Consider the following 9565-nt stretch of genomic DNA (forward strand, 5'->3'; position numbering starts at 1 on the left):
AAATATTTACTAAATAGACACATGAGTGACATGAGTGAATGCATCAAGTACACATTTAGACCTATATTTTCTAAAATAAATTCCCAAACCAGAAGATTAATTGCTCAAGGAGGGACAAACTTGCTAGATATTTACTTACTGCTAGTCTGGGCCGGGTCCTCACATACGGGATCTTGTCCAGTTTCACACAACAACCCTCCCATCCCCACTTGACAAAGGCAAAAACCGAGACTCAGAGAGTTTACTCTTTTGTCAGAGACCTTAAATGTCATGGCGGAGATAAAATTTGAAACCAGGTATTTTTATATCAGGTCCACTGTTCTTTCGAACACAGAGCGCACACCTGCATGTAAAAACGTGTATTCTGCATCTCCATTGCGTGGGCGGGAATGTGTGTGTTCACCAGCCATCCTCTGCGAGTTTCCGTTGAACCGCTGTGTAAATGGAGGTGGCTCAGCCCTGAGGGATTTACGGGAAGCCCCCGCCTGAGGTGTCATCAGAGATAAAGCCAAACGCACACCCAGAGAACCCCGGGCCGGCTTGGTTTGCTAGGAGCAGAGACTGCTCGGCTGAGGGGAGCATGGATGCTCCAACGGTTGTCTGCAACTGCTTTGCATCTGGAATGTTTTTAAATAAAGTGATTTGCCCTCTAAACATGCGTGCTTCCAGCTAATCTCCTTTCCAAGCAGAACGTGTCATCACCGGGGGATGACAAATCACAGCAAAGTCCAAATGGAAGGGGTCACTCGGGCCCCTCTGGGCCACTCTGCAGGGCTGTCACGGCAGGAAGGTGGAGGCACTGCGGTGACAGGGTGGTGGCCGGAGCGGCCTCTGTGACGGGAACAAGCTTTTGTCTCTAGGGACACAAAGCTCCCGCGAGCTTGAGGACAGACTTGTAGCCTTGCACGCCATCTGCCCCGGCTTCTCGGAGACTTTCCAGAGAGCGCCCTGTGGTGACATTGTCAGGGCCCCAAGTGGGGGAACTGAGGTAAGCTGTCACCCGGCACCTGGCCCAGAGCAGGCTCTGGCTCCTGAGAATCCTCCCCACGGCCCTGAAGTGGCTTTGGCCCCCTCATGCTACACAGGGGGGAGCTGAGACGCAGCAGGACCCGGTCACTCGCCCAAGGTCGTGCAAGAAGAAAGTGGCAGTCAGGACTTCAACAGGCTTAGCTGGGTCCCAGGCCCTGGCTTCTGGGAGTCGAGTCAGAGGGCTAGTCCGTGCAGTCCTGTGCCGAGCTCACCCGCAGTATACTCACGCTCCGTGGGGGGCCACAGTCTTTTATCTCTTTTGCTCTCTGCTGTGTCTCGATTTTCTAGAAACATTCCTGGCACATAGTAGGTGCTCAATAAGTATTTATTGAATAAATAACTGGTGGTTATCATTTTTCTGGTTCTTGTCGTTTGGTGAGGAGTGTGGGAAGAGAGCTGATGAGGAAGGCGCTTGGTCTTTCAGAATTCCCAGAAGCGTGGAAAGAGGTGGACGCTGGGGGAGAAGGGGAGGCGGGGAGCACGGCCTGGGCTTCCTGTTAGCACATCACCCAAGCTGGAGTCACAGGCAGCAAGTCCGATCATGGTCCTCCTGCCGAAACCCCTTCGATTGACTTCCTGTGGGCTCAGTGATGGCCCTTACTTAGCACGACACTCAAGGCCTCTGCAAACTCAGCTTTACTGCCTCTCTTACTCACACGTGAGTGGGAGCCACGCGAGGTTACTCTCGTGTCTTCCAAACACAGTCACGCTTTTCTGGCTTTGCTCACTCTGTTCTCTGCTTTGCGTCTGTCTGGTGAACTCCTACTCATCACTCAAGGCCCAGCTCAAATGTCCCCTTCTCTGCCACCTTTTCTGTCCTATCATCTGTTGGTGCCTCCATGTCCCTCTGTTCCAGCCCCCATCCTACTGTGTAGTAGCTATTTGCTTCTTCTGTCTCCCCTTCATAGCCTCATTCATCCTCCTGGTCACAGAGTATGGGTTCAGTGAGCGCCTGTTGAATAACTGGGCGAATAATGTCATGATGGGAATGCCTGCATGGCTGGGAGGGGGCGAGAAGGAGAGTAAGAAGGGGCCCCTTCCCAGTGGGAAATGCTATGATACATGTTGCTCAGATATTTGAAAATTTGGTGCACATCCTTTCCACTCCAGCTGCCATCTGCCAAAGCCAACTCTTCAAGGTTTGAGTTATCGGATGGACCAGGCAAACCCAGGAGCAGAAATAGATGTTAAAGTGATTTACAGGCTGCAGAGACAGAGCCTGGGGGAAAAAGTTAAAGGATCCAGGATTCATTAGCCCAGGAAGGGGGAGCAGAGGGGGTTCATCCTGGAGATAAGGAGCCTCCTTCACAGACAGCTCGGCCCCTGGGGATGCAGCATGAAGGCTCCCCGGGAGACCAGCCTTCTCCCAGGGGCTGTGCCTCCTCCTGCTGTACATCTTCTCACCCTTCCGTCCTCCACCCTCTGGGCCCTCGTAGCCTCTAAACGGGGCTGTGGAGGAAAGCATGAGGACAAACTTTACATCCTGGCCACCACTTACCAACAGGACAAGCCACTTCACATGCCGGCTCAGACACATGCTCAGTAACGGCCAGTTTCTCCCCATCTCCTCCCTCCTCACCACTCCACCCCCAGCCCGCCTCTCCCTGCAGCTGAAGAGGAACGCGGGCAGCCTGCCTCCCGGCAGGCCAAGCCCCAGAGGCCATTGTTTCAGAGAAGAGGCGGAGAGGGCCGGGGCAGAGCGCACCGCAATGCCCTCCTGGGCCCCCAAGCACCCAACACGTATCCACCTTCTCTCCACGCACACACGTACACGCATGTGCACACGTATGTGTGTGTACACACGCGCGCACACGTATGCGTACACACACGTACACGCATGTGCACACGTATGTGTGTGTACACGCGCACACGTATGCGTACACACATGTACACGCATGCAGACACGTACACGCATGTGCACACGTACGCGCGCGCCTGCTGCTCCTCAGCTCACCGAGCTCCCCCGTGGCTCTCCTGTCTCCCATTTAGACCGGGAGCTCCCTGAGGGTAGGGACCGTGTCTCATTTTCTGTTTTCCCCATGCCTGGCATCCGACAGGCACCAGTACATGTTTGGTGAATAAATTAATGAGTGCGAGGGACGAGCATCTTGCTCCGTGGTGGTCGCCGTATTTGATGTGTTCTGTGGGATGAAAGGTACATTAAAAACATTTAGAAAAGAGCTGGAGAGTGTAGGAGGCAAGTGGAGGTCTCTAAATCCCATGGCCTTACGGGTGGCATCACGGAAAGGGGCTCTGGGTTTCTGGGGACGGAAATAAGGGTTCTTCTCCCTGCATTATCCCCCTCCCCCCTCCCCAGCAGAAGAGCCAGCAGCCTAGGTCCCAAGCTTTGGAGGCCTTTGTTACAGGCCCCAGAGCCCTCTCCTCCCTGTCCTTTGTTTCCTAGTCTGCTGGAGAAGGGTGGAGAAAAGAGGGCCCCAGGGGCCAGGGAGGGGTGGGAGCCAGCGAGGGTCATAGGACTGTAGGGTCCTGAACCTGCTTGAAGACCCTCGCCCTCAGAAGGGGGCACACAGGGAGGCTGGGCTCAGGGCCCAGGACGCCAGGCTGCAGGCTCAGAGGCAGTGGGGCCTCGGGCTGTGCTGTGCAGCTGGGCCGGTGGACATCTCAGCAGGAGCAGTGGGGATTTTGCACATTGCAGGGTAGGGGTGAGGGCCCAGGAGTACTGACAGTGCATTTCTCCCAGCGTGGCAGGGGGGTTGAATTTGGTTTAGGAATACACATGCTCATAATCAAGCCTCACACAGGTCACCCACGATCCCCTTTCCTGAACAGACGGGAGGCTGGGTGTGGAACAGGACCCTCGCCTGGATGACAGCTAGAGAGAAGCAGGGTTTGTGTTTCTCCTCACTTTGCCGGCACATCCTCCCTGGCAGCAGGGCAGGCCCACATTCCCAACCTGATTCTGTCCAAAGTTGAGACTTTCTCCTAGAAATGTCACCAAACTCCCCCTAGAATCACCCTCCCTGTCCTGCTCCAGGAGCCCAAGGCATCCCTGGAGGAGGTTTCCTGCCCACTCTTCTCTGATCCTTACCTGCTTCTGGAGCCCAGAGGTGGCAGGTGGTGGGTGGCATTCAGAGGAGCCCTTCCACTTGTCCGAGGCCAAGCAGGCTCTCAGCAGTGGGCCAGGACTTGACCCAGGCCTCCAGACTCCGAGGTCTGGCCCATCCTGCTGCCCTGGCCTCGACTGCTGGGCAGCTCAGGTTGCCCCAGAGAGACCAGTGAGCTGAGACATGGGATGGGGAGACTGGGGGACACTTGGCTTCCCAGCTCTGGGCGTCAACTGCTAGTTATACTTTCCACTGGTCTTACCACTCCAGGCAGGCCGTCTGTGTCTGTGTCCCTGGTGGGAGAGGGTGTCAGTCAAAACAGGGGATGGTAAGGGGGGCTCAGGGACCCTAACACATGGGTGTTGACAGTCAACCACCCAAATCCTCCCTGGAGCTAGCTGCTCAGAACTCAGTGCCAAGAGCCATGGGTGGGTGGCACTCAGGAACCAGAGGCAGTGGCCTCACCCCAGGCAGCTCCCTCACCCCAGTGAGCAAACCCACAGTATAGGAGCTTGTGTACATGTGACTCTGGCACAAAGAGGCCAACCAAAGCCTCTGAGCTGGGTGTGGTGGGTGTTGGCGGCCCAGTGGTGGTGAGTGGTGGTGACAGGATGCCTCGTTTCCCTGGCAACCTAGTGGAGGCTGTTCCACAAATACCAGCCAGTGGCTGCCGCCGCTGGGCGGCTGGGAGGACTGAGATCTGAGATCCAAGTCTGCCCGGCTGCCACCAGGTGCAGGGGGGCCCTGGCCCCCTCCTCAGCAGCCGTGTTTTTATTTTGTCATTCAGCAAATCCCTTACATCTCTGCGTACCCATCTGCGCATCTTGGTACCGTCTCTGCCAGGAGTGTCCTTTCTCCTTTGACTGGTGAACTCCTCCTCCAACCTCAATGTCCACTTCAAATAGCCCCTCGTATGGTCACATGACCACCCCGAGGTAAGCTCAGGACAGTCAGTGGAAAAGATAAGCTTTATTCAAAAGGCCTCAAGGAAGGTCTAGGCGAGCAGATCAGGACAGAGGGAACAGGTCAGGTCAAGGGCAGGACTTCGGGGTGAATAAACCGTTAAGACTCTCCATCAACTGTCTTTAGAGGCATCGCAGAAGGAACACTATCTTGCCCTGACTGGGTGGCCTGGGACAAGCCCCTTTCCCTCTCCAAGCCCCAGAATCCCCTTTCCTAAAATGGGGACATCAGAGAAGGTAATTCTTAAAGGCCCTCCCAGCGCTGACAACTTCATGACTCTGTGATTCTGGGGTGCCCTTCCCTCTCTCTCTGAGGGTTACCTATCTTCCTGGGGAGCTTACATCCTACCTGTCTGTCTCCCAGGCCGGCCTCTGTCCCACTGGCCTCAGCCTGAGGCAGGGCTGTCTTTACTAGGTTTTCTAGCGTGGGATCCACCGGCCGCTCTCCCCGGAGAGTCCCACAAGTCTCCCCAGTCTACCTGGGGTCTCTGCCACTTCCACCCTCACTCTTGCCAGGATTTTCTCAAGGATCTACAACAGCTACTCCCATTTTTTCTCAGATTCTCTCCAAACTCTTTTCCCGGCCTCAAAAGGATTTTACTCCTTCTGTGGTAGGAAAACCACCGTGTGGTTAATGGCGTGAACTCCACGCTCTGAGGCCTCTGGACTTTGCTCATGTTACTGAAACCAGGCTTCTGGGAAAAGACGGCAGAAAGAACATCTAGTCTTACTCTCTCCCAAAACCTCACTAGGGCTACGGTACAGAGATGCACGTATGCACGCGCACGCACACACACACACACGCACGCGTGCGCACGCCAGGAGAGCAGACCACAGCAAGGTTTGAGAAGCTGGGAAGCAGGTGGAAGAATGGAACTGACTTAGCAGATCCCAGAAAGTGAAATCTCAAACCCACAGGGAAGAAAACTAAGAACTAGAGTTGTGCGTCTCAGAATTCTCAAGGAACTAGGAGTATCAGGAAACTTTAGAACTCGGAGTAAAGGCGTGGCTGAAATGAGGAGGATTAATCTAAAGTAGCCAAAGAAGGAGGTGGGTCCTGGGGTCCCCTCCACTCCTCACTAATGGGCAACTGCCCATTCCCACCCCAAGGGAAGACTGGAGATTTACACCCTGGAAAAGCGTAAAAAGTGACCCTTTGGATTGGAGGATATGGGGTCTCACCACAAACAGCGGGATTAAGTTAATGTGGGAACTCTGAATGCTAAGGTCATACCCCCAGGCCCCCTGCCTGAAGCCTGGGGGCTAAGTCTTCACTCTGAGGGTGGAAGGGGGCTGCTGGAAATGTCCTCTCTGGAGAAAGGAGCCCTGGTGAGCGTCTGTTCTCACTTGTGCATTCAGACCACACCACGACCCATCACCATGACATTTCAGATTACTGTGGCCCAAGAGAAGATCCTACCAGCTTCCAGAGAGAGGAAACAAGTCACATTCAAAAGTCGAGGCACGAATTTGGTTTCTTACAGAGACCCTGGAAGCTAGAAGACCCTTCAAAATTCAAGGGATAGTGATTTGTGATCTAGAATCCTATAAACAGTGAAACACTTTGTCAGGTGAGAAGTTAGAACAAGGACATTTCCAGACACGCAAGAACTCAAAATACTAGCCTTCAATAACTCTCTTCTCGGAAACCTCTAGAGAATGTGGTCCCTCAAAAGGAGTAATCCAAGAAAGAAGAGGCCACCGAACCCAGGAAACAGGTGTCCCGACACAGAAGAGCAGCAGAGGAAGTGGCTCTGCAGAAGCCAAGACAGAGGCCGGGCAACAGCTGAGCTCGGGACACGGGGTGGCAGGTCCTGATCAGGGCGGTGCGGAAGCGCTGGAGAGACGGGCTTCTCCGGGAAGATGAAACCGAGAGAGCCCCAGACACAACTGAATGTCTCTGGAAGACCCTCTGACAACTGGCAAAAAGCCTGGAGTGGAATTGGTGATAAATACACGGAGAATCAGGCTATGAAACAGCACGGTGATTAATTGCAGGGATATCGATACTCTGCAGAGAAGGAGAAGGAGTCATAAGTCATAGTTCACCACACTTTTCAACTATAGAAAGTGTTTCCATGGCTTAATAATATAAAGAGTGGCTGGATCTAAGCAAAATTCATCACAGTTCAACGGGGACCAAGGGGTGTGGGAAGGGTTCACACGTCCCTGAGGAGCAGCGGGTGGAAGTCAGGAGACAGTGTCCACACGGAAAAATTAAACAGTAGGTGTGCACGCATGTATCTGAGACGCAGAGGCCAGCCCAGATCCTCGGGGAACAAGATTGGGAGTGACTGCTTCGGGGCGGAAAACATGGGCGGAGGGTCCAGGACTCCTGTTGTGTTTTCACAGCCCACCATCTAGAAGAGCACTCTGCCCGCTTAGTAGATGCAGCGCGTAAAACTGAAAGCACAGGGGAGCGCGGGGCGGCGGAGGCTCTTCACTCGGGTGAGGTGAGCGACGGCCTCGTGGAGAGCCCTGGACAGCGCGGAGGGGCACGTGCCTGTGGACGGGAATCTACTTTTGGAGCCTGAGTTGCCAAATTACAGGCTTCCTAAGGCAGCCTACAGCGCAGAGGCCCAGAACCAGTGAGAATCCCAAAGCTTCTCAAGTCCCACCCTCCAGGACAATGACGGGAACGCAGCAGCAAGCAGTGGCAACTTTCCAGCCTGGCCTCACCGTGGACGGCGGTCACCCACACCTGATGCAGCCCCAGGTCCCAACCCGCCCCAGCCTGGTGCCCCTTGGGTGCTCTGAACGTTTGTTTGAATTCATGTCATGGACAAAATGTTGAGCTAATTTGATCTCAAACCTGGTGTGGCAGGGGGAGGGTGGGGGGGGTGTAAGTCTTTTTAAGGCCATCTTCAGGCTGTAAGTAACGAAATAAATACACATGTGTGCTCTGGCCCCGGACTTACCCCTTCTGATCCTCACATCCTCTAAGGACGTATAAGGGAGGCGGTTTAATTTTTCTCTTTGCGCAGAAGGCAAAACTCAGAGTCTGGGAGGTTAAAGCGTGAACCCAAGGCCGCGGGGCTCCTTGTGGAGCCTGAGAAGATATTCTCAAACTCCCCCAGCTGTGCACGGGGCATTTTATTTCACCTTTAATTTCTGTTTCCATCAGGCCTCCCAGAACCCACAGCAGGGAGGAGGGAGGCTGAGGCGTCCAGGCACTGGAGACGGTGCGTACAGACCCCAGTGGAGCGATCACCTTCTCTCCTCACACAATTCATCTGAGACGGGCTCAGGAAGCAACTGAGGGAGGGGCTTCCTTTACACAGCCAGGTGTCTTCAGATCTGGAGGGAGAGCAAGGGGAACCCATCCCGGGATCTGAACCCTCCAAGAGGGACCGAGCAGAGAGGAGGGTCAGGGGAAGCGGGAGACGACGTGGATCAAGCCCTGGGTCTGGGTTAAGCTCTCCACCCAGGCTCTCGTTTAATTGTCACAACAATGTTATACATAGGAAACATTACCCCCATCTTCCAGGTGAGGAAACTGAGGCCCAGAGGCTTCCAACAGGCCAGGCTCACCCAGCTGGGAAGTGGGAGGTGGCACAGCAGGGCCCTTCCCACCTGCCCACACTGCCAGACCAGAGTGAGGTTGCTGGGAGTCAAAACTGCCACGTGGGGCCTGTCCTTGGTGTCGTGAGGTACACCTCAAACTGCAGAGGGATTGACTCAAGAGAGGGCGTTAGCTGGTGGCGGGCCTGTGGGAGCTCGGTATTTTTAGTCATTTTGTCATACAGACCAGGATGGAGAGATGGGAAACCACAGGGGCTGGCACAGGCCTCCCGATGAAATCATGAGCCCCAAATAGGTGGAGCCGCAGCCCTCCGACGCCTGTCGTGGAGCCTCTGCACTGACAAGCCACAAACACACTGGGTTCTTTTTTTATTTTTGTTTCTGTTTTCTGTGGAGGGCCCCAGACCTCTTTTAGAAGGTATTAAATCAAAGGATGTTTGAGCTGGCAGGAACCTTAGAGATTGCAGAGTCTGATCCCTCTCTGTGTGATTGGGGTCACTGAGGCTGGAGAGCAGGGAAGTTTCATCTAAGTGAGCGGCAGAGTGGGGACCCATCCAGGCCCCTGGGCTGCATCCTCTCCCCCATGCCCTGCTGCCTCCGCACCAGCCTCCTGCCCTGGCTGCCACCCCATCTCAGGGGCGGGATGAGGCAGAGTGTGCTGCCGCACAGGGCGTTAGAAGGCCCTGGGCTTGGGGACTGTGGACCCACCGCTTTCCTTTTTGGTGATGCCCATTTCTCAGATCAGGGTGTTGTGGTTTTTTATGAGATTCCAAGGATACAGCATGTAAACACGACTTCCTGCTCCACCGACCTGGGGGTGTTTCTGGAAGGAAGGTGGTGTACAAGGTGGCGTAGGCATCCCTGCTGGAAGCCCCCAGTCCCTCCTTCCTCCATCCTAGCAGAACCAGATGGTGTCAGGTACCCGCTCTCACGAGTGGTCAGCCCCCAGCACCAGGGCCTCAGGACAATGGTAGTGACCTCATTCTC

The 9565-nt window shown here is 54.8% G+C and overlaps 1 long non-coding RNA gene across 1 annotated transcript; it reads right to left on the reverse strand.

Annotated features, from left to right (window-relative positions):
- Positions 1–1350: 1350 nt before the first annotated feature.
- On the reverse strand, positions 1351–4269 carry LOC112394803 (uncharacterized). Its single transcript, XR_003002217.1, has 3 exons — positions 4079–4269; positions 2984–3170; positions 1351–2478 (listed from the first exon to the last, which is right to left on the reverse strand). It is a non-coding gene; the product is annotated as an uncharacterized LOC112394803 (long non-coding RNA).
- Positions 4270–9565: the final 5296 nt, after the last annotated feature.

The sequence above is a fragment of the Neophocaena asiaeorientalis genome, unplaced genomic scaffold, assembly GCF_003031525.2.
Source record: "Neophocaena asiaeorientalis asiaeorientalis breed wild unplaced genomic scaffold, Neophocaena_asiaeorientalis_V1.1 scaffold396, whole genome shotgun sequence".
In the NCBI taxonomy this organism is placed as follows: domain Eukaryota; kingdom Metazoa; phylum Chordata; class Mammalia; order Artiodactyla; family Phocoenidae; genus Neophocaena; species Neophocaena asiaeorientalis.